General features: G+C 37.9%; 1 pseudogene; it reads right to left on the reverse strand.

Annotated features, from left to right (window-relative positions):
* Positions 1-11604: 11604 nt before the first annotated feature.
* LOC148001664 (myb/SANT-like DNA-binding domain-containing protein 7 pseudogene) overlaps positions 11605-19825 on the reverse strand; it is a 57635-nt pseudogene continuing 49414 nt past the window's right edge.

Here is a 19825-nt window from a genome sequence, read left to right on the forward strand (position 1 = left end):
TGGGTGTTCCTTCTGTCTCTGTTTTAGTCTTTGCCTCTCTATTCCCTGCCACGGATATTCTTGTTGCCCTTTTAAAAAAGGAGTGAAGCATTCACATTTTGATCATCCTTCTTGAATTTCATGTGTTCTATTCATCTAGGGTAATTCAAGCATTTGGGCTAATAGCCACTTATCAATGAGTGCATACCATGTGTGTTTTTCTGTGATTGGGTTACCTCACTCAGGATGATATTTTCCAGTTCCAACCATCTTGATGCCTCCCTCTTCCTCCTTGTTCCTTCCACCAATGTTAGCAGAACCTTCAGTCCCTTGCTTTGAGTTTCAAGTGTATCCCTTCTTATTCTTTCAAGCATCAGCAGGCCAGGAAATCTGCCAGCAGACCCTGGCTTGACTCTGCCTAGCAGGGAGGCTGTCACAGAAGCAGGCAAAATGGCTCCCGACACTCCATTACACACACACACACACACACACACACACACACACACACACACACACACACACACACATATATAATGTAAAATAAAGAAAATGCATATCCAAGTATAAATGACTTTGTTTTGTCATCACAGATATAAATTTTACTTACACTTCTCAGTAATTATTTAACAAAATCTGAGAGATAGTTTTGTTTTATGATCTTTATATTTGTTGACAGATTTTCAACCATGTGAAAATTCCATTCCTACTGCTCTTATGTTCTAAATACAGCTGCACTCTGTTGGGTGGAAAAATTCAAACTTTATACCAGACAGATTTTAAAGATGTTTCTTTCCTCTTTGTATTTATGAATTAGTAAAATTGTCACAAGTAATCTTTCAGTGTTAAATATTTCCAAATATTTTGTTATCTAAATTAACATTCATACAGTGTTCTTTGGAAGATGTTTTGGGAAAAAAGCCTTTAAAAATGCTAATTCAAATTTAAAATAAATTCCTTACAAATATTTTGAACCTAATCTAGAACTTATCTGAACATACATGAAAATTCTACTCACACCTAGTCCATGCATGGCTTAATAAAGCAGGTATTCCATTTAATATTGGAAGACAGGCAATGTTAACACAATTTTCAATGTTGCATTATCATATTTAAACAGAAAAGACAGAGTAAAATGCAGCACAAAGCCAACACCAAACAAAACAAAGAGCTACAATTGCATAAAACACTTACCACAATGCCTTGGTGAATAGGGCAGTTTTTGGGACTCATTGAGAGAGAGTAAGTGAACATGAACGTGGATACGTGAAACTCAAAAGTTTGAAGCCATATTGAAATAAGACCCTTTAATAATATACCGTGCTTAGGTTATAACTTTTTGCTTTATTAAGATTTTAATTTCTTTGTGATATTGGGTTGAATCAAATATTCATTACACATCCATACAGGCATATTTTTGACCTTATTTTAAAAGATTTTTTCAATTTTATTTTAAAGATAATTCCAATTTCATTTATTTTTATTTCATACCCAACCACCATGGTTATTACATTTATTCTTTTCTAATTTTTATATTTTCTGAGATTTTCATATAGCATATTTTGGTGATATTGACTCTTCAATCCGTACTACTGCTCAAAACCATTCCTGATACTTTTTTTTCTTGGATATTTTATATACTTACATTTCAAATGTTATCTCCTTCCTGCCTCCCCCTCCCCTGCAACAGCCACTGTCACATTTTTTTATTTTGATCTCACCAAGTACAGTTCATGTTATTCATGCACATTTAGATGCATGGTCTTTGCTGGAGGATAGTCAACCCACCAGGACCGTGTCCTTAAAGAAAACTAGCACTCCTCCCATCAGCTATGCAATGCCAATAGTTCCTTATCGAGTGTGGAACTTTATTCCCACCTCCTCTGTCCATGTTGGGATTTTGTCTGGCTTGATCTTGCACAGGTTTTATTCATGTTGTCTCAACAGTTATGAGCATTTAGGTGCAACTGCCCTGCTGTGTCCTGTAAACAGTTTCTTGCAGTCATTCACCATCCCTATCTCTTATAACTTCTCCTCCTTTCTTCTTCAATGCCCCCTCTTATATGAATTGCCTTAACTGGCCTATTGTGCATTCTCCCAAACTACCTGTAGTTAATATTATATTCTACAGAAAGAACTTATATATCTTTGTTATTTATTTAAATGGAATCTTGAGTAAATATAACATTTAAATTCCAGTGCTGAAGGAACTTAAAACAGGATAACCAGAAAAGAGAAAGAAGTATCTGAAGATAAAACTTCATACAGACCATGAGTAAAATAACATAAGCATATCCAACAGCTGCTAAATGAAGTGATATGTCAAATTGGATAGATTAGTCTAGATTGATTAACTTTACAGTTAATGAAAATGCAAATGAGCAAACATGACTTGAAGACATGTGGTAGCATCATTTGTTAGACAATCCCAATCATCTTCTAAATAGTTTATCCATTCCATGGTTCATTTGTTTTTCCCCCTTTAAAGTGAATGGCAAAAATTAACTTTGAATTTATAAAAAAAAAAAAAAAACTTAACATCTAATACGTATATATCCATGCCTTCCTTCTGGAGTCTACTAAAAAGAAACCAAAACAAAACCAAAAGTCCTACATTATAGACATGGAAGTTTGTCCCCATCCGTATTTACTCCTACTCTGGCTTCCTTCTTATGCTTCCTAATCTTGACTTCTTTCTGTTTGGTTTTTCCAGCTTTCATTGAACATTCACATTTGATTTAAATATAAAAATAAATTAAGGTTGATTTCTTTTTTAACTTTTTTTACGTAACAAATGTTTTCCCCTTTTCCAGTTTCCCTCCATGAATCCCCCATCCCTTTCTCTATCCCCTTTGCCTCTAAGAGGGGGCTTACCCATCCACCCACCCACACACTGCTGCCTCACCCCTCTAGCATCTCCATTTTCTGAGGCGTCAAGCCTCCACAGGCCCAAGCAACTCCCCTCCCACTGATGTCAGATTAAGACAGTCCATTGCTACATATATAGAAGAAGCCATGAACTTGCCCATGTATACACTGGTCGGTGGTTTAGTCCCTGGGAGCTCTGAGGTTAGTTGATATTGTTGTTCTTCCTCTAGGGTTGCAGTCCCTTTCAGCTTTTTCAGTCCTTTCCCTATTTCTTCTATTGAGGTCCCTGGTTTGAGACCAATGTTTGGCTGTGATTATCTGCATATATCCTAGTCAGGCATTGCAGAGCCTCTCAGAGGACAGCCATCCAAGGCTGTTGTCTGCAAGCACATCTTGGTATCTGCAATTAAAACAAAATAGTGTCAGAGTTTGGAGTCTGCAGATGGGAAGATGAGATGGATCTCAAGGTAGGGAAGTCTCTGGGTGGCCTTTCCTTCATTCTGTGCTGTTTTTGTCCCTGCATTTTCTTTAGACATGAACAATTATGAGTTAAAAATTTTGAGATGGTTGGGTGGCCCCATATCTAAGGTTAAACTTCTAAACCATCTTGTGTCATGGAAGTCCCCATGATGCCCTTTTTCAATACCACTTCATAAAAATAGAGCTCACAGAAATACATAATTAGGCGTTGATTTGTTCCTATCTTCATTAGACTTATAACTTGTAGACATGAATGGACTTTCACTGAGTGGGCTTGCATAAGAAGATCAAGTTTAATGCCCTGTACATATTTGCAAGTAAAGCATGTTTGCACTCAACTGTGCTCACCAGTAAAGTGCATTCGAATCCAAAGATACTTTCTTCCTTTTTTTTTTTTATATAATACAACTTTTACAGTTGATGCTACATGCACTGGTATGTAAAATAATTAAATGTTCCTTACACTCTTTATAAAAGTTCCCAATGTACACTGGGAATGTTAATAAGGATAGTTGTCAAGCAAATGATGAGTAGGTTTGACATTGACTAAAACAACTGTCTCAGACTTATCCCATAACTTGGGAAATTGTAGAAAAACACTTATTAGGCTCAAGCCATGAAGATCTGAATCAATGCCCAAGGCTGACAATTGAGCATTTACAGAATTATGGGTCATTAGTTTATAATTATGAACATGAAAGTGAAAGAAACAGTGTCCTAGAAAAATGTCAGGTTTTATCACCATACTTATTCCTGTATATTTGTTAAGTAAACCTTGTTTGTAACGTCTGGGCATGGTTCATAAGCATCAATATCTTACAAGAAAGAATTTTCGATGACTTAATGCAAGGAAGAATTTTATTTTCAGTGCGTAGAAACCAAATGAGTAAAAATATCAGTATATTAATTAATGTTTTATATAACTATTTGTCCTATATTTCCCATATCATCAGTTGGTAATATTTCTATCAACGCAATATAGACACTGTAGGCTCTGGTCTAGATTTACTTTTCTCTCCAGTAACTATACAGTTGAGTAATCATAGCTTTAAATTTTTAATGATTTATCAAATTTATCCTACAATGAATACTATTAACATTGTATCCTTGGTAGCTTTTACTTGTTCTGCTAAGTATTTGGCATCACTCTAAAATTAGAAAGTGAAATGGAAACTACTGGGAGAATTTTAATACTAAAACTTTTATATATATATATATTTTATATATATATATTATATATATATATGTATGTATGTATAATGAAACTAGAAAAAATTGACACATTGATCTCATTCCTGATTGTCTAGGAAACATTTCAGTTTTACTTCATTTAATATAAGTTGATTGTATGATTTGCACAATAAGTCTTTATTGTGATAAGATATATTTCCTCTACTGTCTTAAAAGATTTTTCTTACTGTCTTAAAAGATTTATTCCTTTTTTGTAATTTATTTTATATTTTATATATTATTTATTTATTGCTGACTTTCAAGACAAAATTGGTATCTTGACCTTTGTGGATTTTTTTCTTTTTTTGGTTTTTGTTTTTAATTTTATTTAAATTTAAACTTACATCTTGCTTGCTCACTTTCCATCTCCTGGTCACTCTCATGCAATTATTTCCCCCTCCCCTTCTCCGCTCAGCAGGTCTCCCCCTCTCCCTTGCTCCACACTTCCCTCAGGTAGCCCAATTCTGGCACTTCAAGTCTCTGCAAGGCTAGGTTCTTCCTTTCCCACTAAGTCAGGCAAGGTATTAAAAGATATTGAACTTTGGCAAAGTACACTTATTGATACGACTGCACGATTTCTGTTTGATGTCTACAGATTGTGTTACATTTAATTGACTTGTGTATGTTGAGCCTCTATTGCAATCTGTAATGATATCAGTAATGGCATTGGATATAATGTTTGTAATTTGTAGTTGTTATTTGGTTTATAGGCATTTTACTGAGGATTCCTTTATCAATCTTCATTAGATGCCATTATCTAGGTGTTTTTGAGGGGGGGTGATATTTTCTTTATTTGCATTTCAAATGTTATTCCCTTTCATGGTTTCCCTTCTAGAAACTGCTGGCTGTCCTATTCCCCCCTCCCACTGCTTCTATGAGGGTGCTCCCCACCCACCTGCTCTCTCCTGCCTTCTGCCCTAGCATTTCCCCTTCACTGGGGCATCAAGGCTTCCCAGGACCGAGGGCCTTTCCTTGGTCCAGCAATGCCATTCTCTGCTACGTATCCTGCTGGAGTCATGAGTTGCTCCATGTGTACTCTTTGGTTGGTGCTTTAGTCCCTGGGAGCTCTGGTGGATTTGGTTGTTTGATAATATTCTTCCTATTGGGTTGCAAACCCCTTCAGCTCCTTTAGTCCTTAACTAACTCCTCCACTGGGGAACCCCATCCTCAGTTCAATGGTTGGCTGCAATCTGCCTCTGTAATTGTCAGGCTCTGGCAGAGCCTCTCAAGCAACAGCTATATCAGGCTTCTGTGAACATGCACTTCATAGCATCTGCAGTATTGTCGGTAATTGGTGACTGTATATGGGATGAATCCCTATGTGGGGCAGTCTCTGCATGGCCTTCCCTTCAGTGTCCGTTCCACACTTTGTATTTCCTCCTGTGAATATTATTCAGTTCAAAGAATGAGTTGAATAGCATTCCTTCCTTTTCTCCAATATGGAATTGTATGAGGAACATTGTGTCGGTTATCTTTAAAGATCTGGCAGAACAGCAGTAGGAATGATGTCTTTGTTTGGTGTCTGCAGATGAAATGGATACCTAGGTGGGGCCGTCTCTGGATGGCTTTTTCTTCTGTCTCTTCTCCACTCTTTGTCCCTCCATTTTCTTTAGAAAGGAGCAATTCTGGGTTAATATTTTTTTTAGATGAATTGGTGAACCCATCTGGATGCTTGCAGCCAACTGTCAGATTGAGCACCAAGACCCCAATGGAGCAGTTAGGGGAAGGATTGAAGGAGCTGAAGGGGATTATAACCCCATAGGAATAACAACAATATCAAATGCCAGAACTCCCAGAGCTCACAGGGACTAAACCACCAACCAAAGAGTACAAATTAGAGAGACCCATAGCTCCAGCTGCATATGTAGCAGAGGATTGCCTTATCTGAGATCAATGGGAGGGGCTGCCCTTGTTCCTATGGAGGCTTAATGCTCCAGAGTAGGGAGATGCTAGTGCAGTGAGGCCAGAGTGGGTGGGTGGTTGGGGAGAACCCTCATAGTAGGAAGTAGAGGGGTAATATAATAAGTGTTTTGTAGAGGGGAAAACTGGAAGGGGGAGAACATTTGAAATGTGAATAAATAAATAAATAATAAAGAAAACTTTAAAAAGAAAAATCTGTCAAATTTGGCAGTAAGTCTGGACTCTACTAGGCTATCCATTGGCTGTTGCTCTTCATAAATTGACAGCAAAACCCTCATTCCTGAAGACAAAATGTATGTAACCCATTGTACATAGAGATATTTTGCTGGTTTCTACATAGACCCTTTACCCCTATTTGGGAGTATCTTTGTGACAAGAAAGTACTCTGCATGGTATGAAAAGAGAATGTGTATTGCCTTCATGCTGTGCTAGGGCAAAAGGACCAAAGTTTGTGAGATTAACCAACCAATAACTGATTTGGGTTAAGACACACTCAACAAGTATGTAGAATACCTATCTAGCAGTGCTTATGTGACCAAGAGCCTGAAACTATATAGGCCAGGGATCAGAGAGGAGTTAAAAATAAATAATAATAAAAATAACAAGATATAATAATAAAAGGAATAAAGGTATAAAGGTAGATTCTTTTAAAAAATCATAAGGAAGTAAAATATCATAAATTAAATCTATACATGCAAAGGAATGTGTGAAGTGTGATATAAATCATATGGAATACCATGAACCACATAAGTAAATACAAGAAAGAAAAACAATATTTCTAAGAAACACTTCTATTTTCTTTCTTAAATAGACTTTTTCATTAATCTTATGAACCAAGACATTATGGAAGAATAGCCAGTGCTTTTAACCATTGAATGAATCTCCCCAGCCCCTTTTCTTTCTTTGCTTTAAGCATTTGTTTAGTGTGTGTGTGTGTCTATGTGTGTGTATGTGTGTGTGTGTGTGTGTGTGTGTGTGTGTGTGTGTGTACAGGTGTTTGTGTGGACTATGAAAGTGTGCATGTGCCATGCTATGCACCTGAAGGCCAGAGGACAACTTTATGAGTAAGTTCTCCTTACATACTGAGGTTTGCCGAATGCCCAATGAGGTCTTCATTCCTGACACAAATGTTTTTATATATTAAGCCATCTCATTGACCCTCAGAAGAGCATCTTTTCTGTGTAGAGCAGAACTGTAGGAGCAGTAATTAGTACTGTATTAAGATGCACAATACCAATTACCACCTTTGTTAATATGAAAATCAATGAAAATCCGTTTATTATCTGATTAAATTTTGATGTGTTTACCTTTGACCCTTTAATCATTAAATTCTGTCTTAGTAGCAGTATTTTAACATTCACTTTTCTGTTTTTGGAAGAAAGTATAAAATGAAAATATGAAGATTTAAAGAAGAAAAAAATCATGACTCTCACATTTCTTTCTGCTGCTGTTCCTTAGAGCTCATTACCATCCTATAATTATGGACTCTTCTCAGAGATTTATATTCTTTACCTTTTATATTTTGAGAAGCTCTTTAGTAAAATTATGCAGCATCTGTAAAGCTTAATGTACTAAAATAAATAACTTTGCAGAAGCAACTATCAGCACATTGTGCAGAAATTATGTCTATTTGTGAATCCATTTGAATATCCTTTCATCTGCAACTATCATTTGACATTATATTACATATTTAAAGTTTTAAATTAACAGGGATTTGGCAAATATGCTTAGAAACCATGATGTTAAATGTTCTAAAACAGCAGAGGAATTCCTAAAGATGCCTTTTTTATATAATGTATTTTATCAACTAAGCACTTCAATAAAACTATTTAGCAATGCATTCCTTAGACAAGTATACCTGTCCCACATGGGTATATAGCCCATATATACAGTCACCAAAACTAGTTAGGATTGATGAAGCTAATAAGTGCATGCTGACAGGAGCTGGATATAGCTGTCTTCTGAGAAGCACAGCCAGAGCATGTCAAATACAGAGGCGAATGCTAACAGTGAACCATTGAACTGAGAACAGGATCCCCGTTGGAGGAATTAGAGGAAGGATTGAAAGAGCTGAAGGGGCTTGCAACCCCATAAGAACAACAATGCCAACCAACCAGAGCTCCCAGGGACTAAATCACTACCCAAAGACTGTACATGGACTGACCTATGGCTCCAGATGCATATGTAGCAGAGGATGGCATTGTTGGGCACCAATGGAAGGAGAAGCCCTTGGTCCTGCCAAGGCTGAACCCCCAGTGTAGGGAATGTTGAAGGGCAGAAACTGGAGGTAGTGGGGAGGGGAACACTCTTATAGAAGACAGGGAGGGAGATCGGATAGGGGGCTTATGTCCAGGAAACCGGGAAGGGAATAACATTTAAAATGTAAATAAAAGAATCCAATTAAAAAAAAAAGAAAAAGATATCAGGACAGGAAAGGAAAACAATCGAGAGAGAGAGAGAGAGAGAGAGAGAGAGAGAGAGAGAGAGAGAGAGAGAGAGAGACATCTAATACTTAAAATTTTTCTAAATATTTTTACACACAAGTCAAAACTTTATTTGTCCACAGCAGAATTCAGTGACATAACTAAGGAAAGCAAAGGTTGGAGGCTAATATACACAGAACCTTGTTCACATTGCAGCCTCAAGGAAGCATTGATCCTGTCATCACATGACATCTTTTTACCAGCAATGCCATGTCCAACTTCTCCCTAAGGGTCTTACAGTGATCAGGGCACCTGGTTTTGGCAACACCAGTTCTCAAGCCCCATGGGGTCCTCTTCCCCACTCCTGGTACATTCCATAGTCAACTGGTCCCTACAACACCCCTGTGGGATAGGTAAGATGGACAATTACCTCTTCCCACTTTAGGTGAAGAACTTGAGTCACAGAATAGTGAAAAGCTGTTTGGAGGACACAGCTGGTAATCCCAAAGATGTGACAGGACCTCCAGTCTGCCTTCCTGCACCAGGCCTCCACCATGCACTGTCTCCTCTGCTGTTTTGTGTGTCTTCTGGTTAACTCTTCAGGACCCTGAGGTCTATCTAATTTTTTGGCTAGTCTTCCCAATCAGGGTTTTCAAAATACCTCAAGTTTAACTCCACTTCTGTTCCTTAACATGTCTCCTCTGTCAACCAGGTACTTATCTATATTCTGTCACCATGAGATCCATATGCCATAGGTCTAGGTTTCCCTAAAGTTTTTTTTTTTCAGAAAACTAATATCTACATTAGCTTTATTTGCTTACAACAGATATTCATCTTTCTTCTTTCCATGTCATGGTCTAAAATAAGAGACATCACACACTTAAATACCCACTTCAGTGAAAGAAAGCCATCCTTGGATGTCTAGTATAATGCTTCGAACTTTTCACCAGTATACTGATGAACACCAATCTATACAGGGCCCTTAAATACAATCGTAAACACAATTTCAAACAAATTATAGTATAAGAATACTATGGGTAGCTAACCTCCATTTTTACCTTGTTATTTAACATTTTACCATGTTATTTAAAATTCTAGAACTGATAGGTATTATAAAAAATTATCTAGTAATAATTACTCAACTTTGATATAAAATAAATTGAGGCACATAAACAGTAAGTGGTTTGCCCAAAGTAAACAGTTCAGACTGGCCCGGAGTTGTACGGGTATGAGAAGATCCTAGTGTACTGCACAGCACACTCTGCTCATTTAACCAGTACTCATTCTTACAGCAGCTGGCTCTGTGCCACTTATTCCTGGTCCCAGGAGATTCGATGTTTGTTTTGTCTTTTTATTGACTAATTTACATTGCCACCTTCAATGTAAGTACCTTCCCCTTCCTCCCCTCCCCCTAAAACCGAACCCCTCCCAGTGCACCTGTTCATTTTCTCCCAGGACCCTAATTGAAGGAGTGCATTTAAAGCCCTCAAATTCGTTCTTGTGTGTTCTAGAGTACTATAAGACACACTCAAATCAGTTCAGTGAAGGCCAATAATCTTGAAGTGTAAAGGGTTCCTTACTTTCCCTCAAGGACATGAGCCTGTGTGAGGGATGCACCCTTGTTCAGGGCTTATTTTTAAAGAAGCTGTCTCTGGACAGAGTTCTTTATTGCTTTGCTTTGCCCTCAAGCAGAAGGGCAAAGGAAAATGATCTTTTCCACCGTACCCACTAATTCTAAGAACTCTGTTTCTATCACTTAAGGAAAAAAGTTACCCTGAATCTAGACTTACTCTCAATAACATGTTAGGCCCCAAACCAAACACCAGCTGATGGAAACAAATGCAGTCAGCCACCGATTGGAAATGGATATAATCCAGGCTATGTCCATGTTCAAGTGGCAAGCACAATTTAAACACTCAGTTTGTGCATCTAAGGAGGCTCAGATAATACTAAATGCAAATAATTTACTCAACGCTTTCTACTTTATAAAACAGGCAATATATGACCATATCAAAGTCTGCCAATAGGAAACGTTTACTTCCCACAGTGCTGAATTAGAACCACAACTCTGTAGAGACCAGGAACTAGTAAACTGAAGGAGGGGAAGCTGGTTGGACTAAGTTTGCTGGTCAGTAAGTCAGGGATACAGTAGTGAAAATGTAAGAGGCAAAGACACAAATGCAGTTGTGCCTACACTAGTGAAGCCACAGAGAGATGTGAGAAGTTGAGACCCCAATCTAAGAGGCAAACAAATTAAACTGATAAAGATTCAAACAATGAGGTCAGGGGATACCACTCCCTTTCTGTATGTTGTAAACAATGAATGTGCTTACCCCAGGTCACCTTAGCCAAGGGCAAAGGCAACAAGAACTTCCACATCTATAAGCCACTTGATCTTCAAACAACCTTATGTTGTAGCCAGGGTAGGAATAACTACTGATTCCCTTGAACAGATGAGGAGACTATTATAGAGGTAAAGAAAATTGCCTCACCATAGTGAGGAACCCAGGACAAGCTAACTCATGCATTTGGTTCCTTCTGGTTTCCACTAGGGCACCCTTTCCTTCCCCAAAGGCTTTTCCATTGGTGGAGGATCTAAGGGAAAGAGATTTACCACTCTTCTGCAAATTAGTTCATCTATTTTTTTTCCTGAAGACACAGAGCCAGGGTTGTACCAGTTTGGGGAAAATATGCATTCAATCCTCTCCTAGCTTTTGGTATTTGAAAGCAACCTCTGAAGCAGCTTCTCAAACCCTAGCTGGAAAGCCCCAGTTGCTTCTTTCACTACTGTCACCAAGGCTCTGACAATGATAACAGCATCACTGCACAGCTCATTAGCAGTGTCTTGCAGGGCACTGGCCTCCTTACAAATAACAACCAGCTTCTCTTCCTCTCTCTTGCAGAGTTCTCATGCTAACTCAGTTGCAACGGTTATGGCCACTGAGCATGCACGTTCTTTGCCTTGCCCACCGTGAAGGAGGCTCACTGGTCAGTGTTCTATCTCCGCCAGAGAGCAAACCAACTGTGGAAGAGAATTCTGGAGGCTGTGCTCTGGAGGCCATCCAGAGATGGTTCCGGCTGGTGCTGGGTCAGGTACTGCATACCCTGGACACACCCAGTCTGGTCATGGGGTTGCTCTGACAGGGAGCAACTGTGCCTCTAAATGGATGGTGGGAGCTGCTGTAGCTGGGGGTCTCTGGAGAGCACCCTGCCAGCTAAGATTAATCCCAGGAGTTCTCAAAGTTACTTCTCAGCTGACAATTCTCTTCTGATTCCTTAACTATTAAAAACCACACTAATGACTAGCTGCCTGAGTACTTTTTTGCTTTCCAAATATTGGTTCCTTCTTCCCCTAAGTTGTCATTAGCCATTAAATTCTGATCACAGTGCTTGACCCAAGCAGTCCTTTTTAAAGTTGTGTGAGTCAGACACTATCTGATATCCAAGAAGCTGATCCAACAAATGATAAAATTGACAGGGCAGTGGATGCCCGTATTTGTGGCATAGTCAACATAGACCTTCAGAACGTTGAACCTGGAGCAGCAACTGCATTTTGTGTGGCAGAATCCTTGTTGCTGCATCTGCTTAGACTCGTTCTGATAGACATCTGTGTTATGATCCATAGTCTGAAGGCATTGGATGTACTCTACATTGCGTAATATGGAGAGAAGAGTTTCTGTTGCCTGTCTGGACCAGCAGATGCCTGCACTGCTCTTGGTGATGGGCCACAGTAGGCAGAAAAGGAAGGCTACTGAAGCCAGTTCCTGGACAAAAAAGGATGAGGTTTGAAGGCATGAAGAAGTTATGTGTGCTCTCAGCACATTTCCAGGATCCAGCCAATTTTTCTGCTCAGAACTAGTTGCTTAGAACACAGGTCTGAGGACCACACTTTTGGTTTCTCGCTACGATCTGTTTTACTTTCGTTACTGTGCTTGAGACAATTTCTTATTCTGCTTTCTTTTGCTGCAGGCCCAACTACCTATTCATTTTCCAAGTGAGCAATGATGTCTGATCTGAGTCTATCCCCTGCATAATGTGCAATCACTTCTGCACCGCCATCCTTCTAGACATCTACATAGACTGATGTGTAGCCCACTTAAACTCCAATTGCAGCCATGAGATAGTGGAGACCAGGGCAACTCAATGAAGGAGCTTGCAGCAGCCACAGCTAGCCTCATCAGAATAAGCCCACCCATTAGGCACTGCACATTTTCTAATTTTCAATGAACATCTTCAAAAGCAAATTAATTTCCAAATCACAGTGTACTTACATAACCTATACTAGTACATACAGGCACCAAACTATTGCAGATGCCAAGAAGTGCTTGCTGACAGGAGACTGATATGAATGTCTTCTGAGAGGGGTTCTGCTAGAGTCCTACTGATACAGATGAGGATGCTTGCTGCTGGCCATCAGACTGAGCACAGGAACCCCAATGGAGGAGTGAAAGAACTTAAGGAGATGAAGGGGTTTGCAGCCCCATAGGAAGAACAATGTCAACCAACCAGACACCCCAGAGATTTCAGGGACTAAAACACCAACCATAAATTACACATAGAGGGACCCATGGCTTCAGCCACATATGTAGCACAGGATGGCATTGTCTGTCATCAATAGAAGGTAAAGTCCTTGGTCCTGTGAAGGCTCAATTCCACAGTATAAGGAAATGCCAGGGTATTGAAGTTGGAGTGGGTGGATGGGAGGGGGATCATCCTCATAGAAGCAGTGGAAGGGGGGATAGGAGATGGGGAAACCAGGAAAGGGGATGACATTTGAAATGTAAATACATAAAATATCTAAAAAAACTTTTTTAAAGAAATAAACAATCCATAGACACAATCATATATATACTCAGCACAAAATAAAAATTCATTGTGAGCCATCTGGTTGAATTCTAACAAAATAAAAATAGCACAAGAATTAAAATGCATATAATGGCTTGAAAGATGGCTCAGTGATAGGTACACTTGCCACAAAGCATGACATTCTGGATTCAGGCTCAAAGACTCTGATAGGGGAACGAGAAAGCCAACTTCCTTGGTATCCACATGAATATGATGGGACATGCACACATACACATGCATTCATATACAAACAAAAAAGTGAATGAATACACAAAATTAAAATTAACAGCAGGATAGCTTGTAATTTTTGTTTACCTGATATGGTAAATAAATTGCTTTCATATATGTTATCATTTGAAATTTTAAAAATAATAAACTTCCATAAAAAATTAGCTCTGCTGGGTGGTAATCTGGAAAAAGAAAAATAGATTTAAAAAGTACCAAAATTTCTAAGATAGTGACTGTTCTCAGAATAAATGGAATCTTAGAAATTGTCTACAGAAAATGTGGTACATCTACACAATGGAATATTACTCAGCAATCAAAAACAATGACTTTATGAAATTCATAGGCAAGTGGATGGAACTGGAAAATATCATCCTTAGTGAGGTAACCCAATCACAGAAAACACACATGGTATGTACTCATTGATAAGTGGCTATTAGCCCAAATGCTTGAACTGCCCTAGATGCACAGACCACATGAAACTCAAGAAGGATGATCAAAATGCGAATGCTTCACTCCTTCTTTAAAAGGGGAACAAGAATACACTTGGGAGAGAATAGGGAGGCAAAGTTTAGAACACAGGCAGAAGGAACACCCATTCAGAGCCTGCCTCACATGTGGCCCATACATATACAGCTACCAAACTAGATAAGATGGATGAAGCAAAGAAGTGCAGACCGACAGGAACCGGATCTCTCCTGAGAGACACAGCCAGAATACAGCAAATACATAGGCGAATGCCATCATTAAACCACTTTACTGAGAACGGGACCCCTATTGAAGGAATCTTAGAAAGGACTGAAAGAGCTTGAAGGGGCTCGAGACCCCATATGAACAACAATGCCAACCAAGTAGAGCTTCTAGGGACTAAGCTACTACCCAAAGACTGACCCTGGGCTCCAACCTCGTAGGTAGCAATGAATAGCCTAGTAAGAGCACCAGTGAAAGGGGAAGCCCTTGGTCCTGCCAAGACTGAACCCCAATGAACGTGACTGTTGGGGGGGGAGAGCGGTAATAGGGGGAGGATGGGGAGAGGAACACCCATAGAGAAGGGGAGGTGTAGGGGTTTGGGGAATGTTGTCCCGGAATCCGGGAAGGGGAATAACAATCGAAATGTAAATAAGAAATACTCAAGTTAATAAAGATGAAAAAAAAAAAAGAAATTGTCAATAAGATAAATTAAAGAGATACGACATTGTTATAAGAAATAAATGTAATGTTTACTCTTTTAGAAAGACATTCATTAGTGAACTGACATGTAAATTGATTATATTATTAGATTACATTTAAACCGTTGAACCCTAAGTGTTCATGCAAGTTCCTATGCATATAAAAATTAATTGTTGTCAAATATATTTTCATAGAATGACATAAAAAACTTCACAGATGCACAATTCCCAGAGAAAATAAGTCAGGTTGGTTTGCCATATTGCAAAAATCTGTACTGTTATCTAAATTTTAAAAATCAGGACAAGTAAACTGCTACATTAACCTTTTGTAATTACAATTTAATTACTCTCCACATGCCAGTTCACATTTATGTAACATTTTCTTCCGAATTATTTAATTGTTTCATTTAATTCCTCAAATGCTGTTCTAAAGTCTTTTCTTATGAACACATTTTATGTAAGTTTATTTTGGATAAATTAGCTAATACGTTACTAATAATTATGTGCATACATATACACATATATGTGTGAACATGTGTCATGTGAGTAAGGTCCTTCATACATATAGAAAGATAGAGACTGAGAGATAGAAGAGAGCCAAAAACTCATCAGAGATAATGATAAACACACCATAATGTTTTATAGTTTGATTATAATATACACACACACATACACACACACACATATATATACATATATATATTCAAACTAAATATTGGACAGACTATTTTTCAACAATTTATTCCTTATACTTGAGGGTGTTGTTACTCTTTTAGTAACCACTTTGCAATCTCTTCATTTTGCTTAATATTTTTAATTTTTGAAAAGTACGGCTGTTTGCATTTTTACTTCTACATACTGTTATGGATGTGCACTTGAATTTTGCTGATATGTTGCCTTAAACAATAATTTCAGCCAACAAGTATTTTGTGTACTGAATATCCTTTTTTTCCTGTAAACCAATCATTATTGTTAAGGTTAAATACAGTAATACAATTGTACTCTACCCATGCAAATAATTATATAAAATTATGAGGTCTCTACCCATGCAGGACAAATAGTCACTCTTCACAACAAATTTCTTCTGTTTTCATCCCTAAACAGTTCAAAAGTATGTTAGATAATATTTGGGCGGGTGTGGAGTTTTATACAGGGTTTGTTCTGGAACTCACTGTATTCCAGAGATTAAAGGCAGGTGCTGGCAACCCAGCTGATAATATTCTCATGTGTGGAGTCATTTCCAGAATATATCTTCTATTCGTGACTGTTACTTGAGAATTTTGTCTCTTGGGGATTATAATTGTCCATGTCATAAACACAACTGTATGAAGTTGTTTGAAAAATACACAAATCACCATATTCTTGAAATCAATTAAAATTATATTTAAATCATGGCCCTGTGCTCATTTCCAGTATCCTCATTGCCTAGTAACAAGCAGCTTTGTTATTCCTGCCCTTTAGTGTCACTTTTGAAGTGATGCTAGTTAGTAAAATAGAGCAGTGTTAGTGATAATCCATTTCCATAATTGTTTCACTTAAATGAGTAACTTCTGTAATAGTAACTTAGGAGGAAAGGGCAGCAGTAACACTGTGAAGAAAGAGGTGGTTAACGAAATCAGGACGCTAACTATGCAATCAACTGTGACTTAGCAGGTCTCAATGTTACAGGTCCTTCCTTGATTTCAGAGAGACCTGTCAACCCTGCATGCTGTAGTTCCTTGATCTGACCATAGAGATGGGGAGATAAGAAAGACCTAAATGGCCCGATTTATATGAGGCTGAACATTGATTTTAAATTATTTATGACCAGTAGAGCAACTTGAATCCATAAATGAGAGTTAGTTGAATTTATACATTTTCAGATGGGATGCCTTTGTTTTATCCCCCTAAGAAGTGGCAACTCTAAAGCACTCAAGCTCATAGACGATCATGAAAAAAAGCATAGTATATGTAACGAAGGCTAAGTACCAGAGGCTGGGAGGAGTACTGAAAAATGCTATCCTATGGACTTAATATGGTCTTGTCACACATGAACTCACAGCATCTCCCATTACTTAAAGAATGCTTGCATAAGACCAAGCCAGTTAAAAAGCAAAGCAAAGAAAATTAAAGATCCCTTGAGGCCCATTCCTAACTGAGTAGCACTAGGCAACTAATGATGTAAAAAGGAAAGAGTCACTTTTATTTTATGGTGTGGCCAATGCAGATCCATGTGAATATGAACAGAATAACTATACTTGTTGTATAAATACATACATACATACATACATACATACATACATACATACATGCATACATACATACTTACACACACACATATACAAAGGAAGAGGTGAACTTTAGAGGGAGTTGATGTGGGGTACTATGGAGAAGATTAAAGAGAGGATTGGAGAGTGAATACAATCAAGATATATTATATACATGAATATACAATATCAAAAAGTATAGACAACATCCAACAATAACTTAAAATATAACTTTTAAAAAGTTTACCTGAGATCTGTCGAAAACACATATTGTTTCTATATTTCTTAACTCTTAATACATATTAGATCTACTTCCATTAGATTAGTAGGTATACTTGAGGTGTCTGTTTGAAATAAATTTATTCAAAGGTATCTCCTAATTTAGAGAGGAAGAAAGGATGTTTTCATCCTAAGCATTGCTTGAAATATCTTTGTTTATTGCTTCCAAATATTTGTGGTAGTTTCCACTAACGTCTAGTGAATTTTGATAGCTAAATTTGCCTTCAAAATTTTGAAAATTTGTAATATCATAACAGATCCTAAAGATATTTTATTCTAACTCATCAAGGCCCTAGAACCTCAGATTTGGTAGAAACAGAATAAAGAATGAGAACATCCTTGACATAAAGCTACATCTTCATGACTAAAATTCCTGTAACAAAAGTCAAACTATGAATACGCACACAATGGATTGATGGCTTCTGGACTGCCAGATGTCTCTGACCTACATACTTTCTCTTTGAATTTGCAAGTTTTTAAACAACTTTTGATAAGACAATTTTATTCTGTTTCAGAATTAGAGTTACCTTAAGATATTTTTGTGAGGAGATTGTGAAAGGTATTATTTCCTGAAATCCTTCTCAATAATTTGCCATTCGTACTTCGAAAGTTTACTCATTTTTCTGAGTTAACTTTGTATTTTGTCACTTTTCTGAAAGTGTTTATCAGCTGAAGAATTTTCTTGGTGGAATTTTTATGGTTTCTTATTTTAACAAATATATCAGCTGAAAATAAGAATACTTGTACCTCTTCTCATCCAATTTATAGCAACATTTTCCATTTAGATTTTCAACTTGGTAGAGTATAAGTTTTCAAACTATGTTCTTAGGAGTCTTTAGGTTTCCTTTGTGTATGTTGTTATGTCCCCCCTTTTTGTTTCTAAATTTCTTAACTTGAATCTTTACTCTCTGTTTTCTAGTTAATATTGTTGAGTTTATCAAACTTCTTGGTTTTTGCTGTTTATTTATTGTTTCCATTTCTATTTCATGTTTTGAACAATATTTTTCTTATATAATTACTCAGGACCTACTCTAGTATGGTTATTGAACTCTAGATGGACATATTATCCTGTTATTGACTGTATTTTATGCTAGTTTCTAGGCATCTAGGGTTGGGGTAATTGTAATTCTAAGTGCTACTATCCTGTCTGGTGTTTGCTGTGTGAGTGTTCTATTCCTTGTCTTTTTGTTGCTCTCTCTGAGTTTTAGGAAAGTTTGGTGCCTTCTTGTTGCCTAGTAAGGAATGCTCCTGAATATTGTCAGGTATTACTGGGGGTCAAATGCAGGATGTGCTTCTAGATATTGGGAGCTGAGACCTAGGAATAAGGATGTGCTAGAAAGAAGGGGCTGAGAGATGGAAGGATATCTGGCCATTACACTATGAATTGCATAGATTCCCTATGTATTAAGAATCAGGAAGAAAGGTGAGATCACAGCAGATATTCTGCAATAGTGTGGAGGATTGTCTACAAATGAGGATTGGAATTACGGAGGAGAAGGGAGGGTGAAGATTTCCTACATGATTCACTGGCCACTGCAACTGCCTGGCAGATCCCCAGAAGGAGTTTCTGAGGGAGTTTGGAACGGAAACAAAGGGAATGTGGTGTAATTGAAGAAGACTGTAGGAAAGTTTTGTGATCCACTAGATACAGTGAAGAGAGGTTAAGAGTGGCCACAGTAAGTGGTCCTCTATAAAACTGGGAATAAGACTTGTGTACTGGAATTGTATGAGAGGAAGAAGATACCTTCTTTTTTCTTTTCTTTCTTTTTTGATAAGTTTGTTTCTTTTCTTTTATTGGATTTTTTAAATTTACATTTAAAATGTTTTCCCCTTTCCTGGTTTCCTGTCCATAAACTCCTGTCCCATCCCTCCTTTCCCTGCTTCTATGAGGGTGTTACCTCACCCACCTACCTCTTCCCACCTCCCCACCCTGACTTTCCCCTGCACTGGGGCACCCAGCCTTGGCAGGACCAAGGGCTTCTCCCATTGGTGCCCAAAAAGTCCATCCTCTGCTACATATGCAACTGGAGCCATGGGTTTGTCCATGTGTACTCTTTGGATAGTGGTTTAGTCCCTGGGAGCTCTAGTTGGTTGGTATTGTTGTTCTTATGGGGTTGCAAACCCCTTCAGCTCATTCAAGCCTTTCTCTAACTCCTCTATTGGG

Source organism: Rattus norvegicus, chromosome 13 (assembly GCF_021556685.1).
Source record: "Rattus norvegicus strain SHRSP/BbbUtx chromosome 13, alternate assembly SHRSP_T2T, whole genome shotgun sequence".
Classification (NCBI taxonomy): Eukaryota; Metazoa; Chordata; class Mammalia; order Rodentia; family Muridae; genus Rattus; species Rattus norvegicus.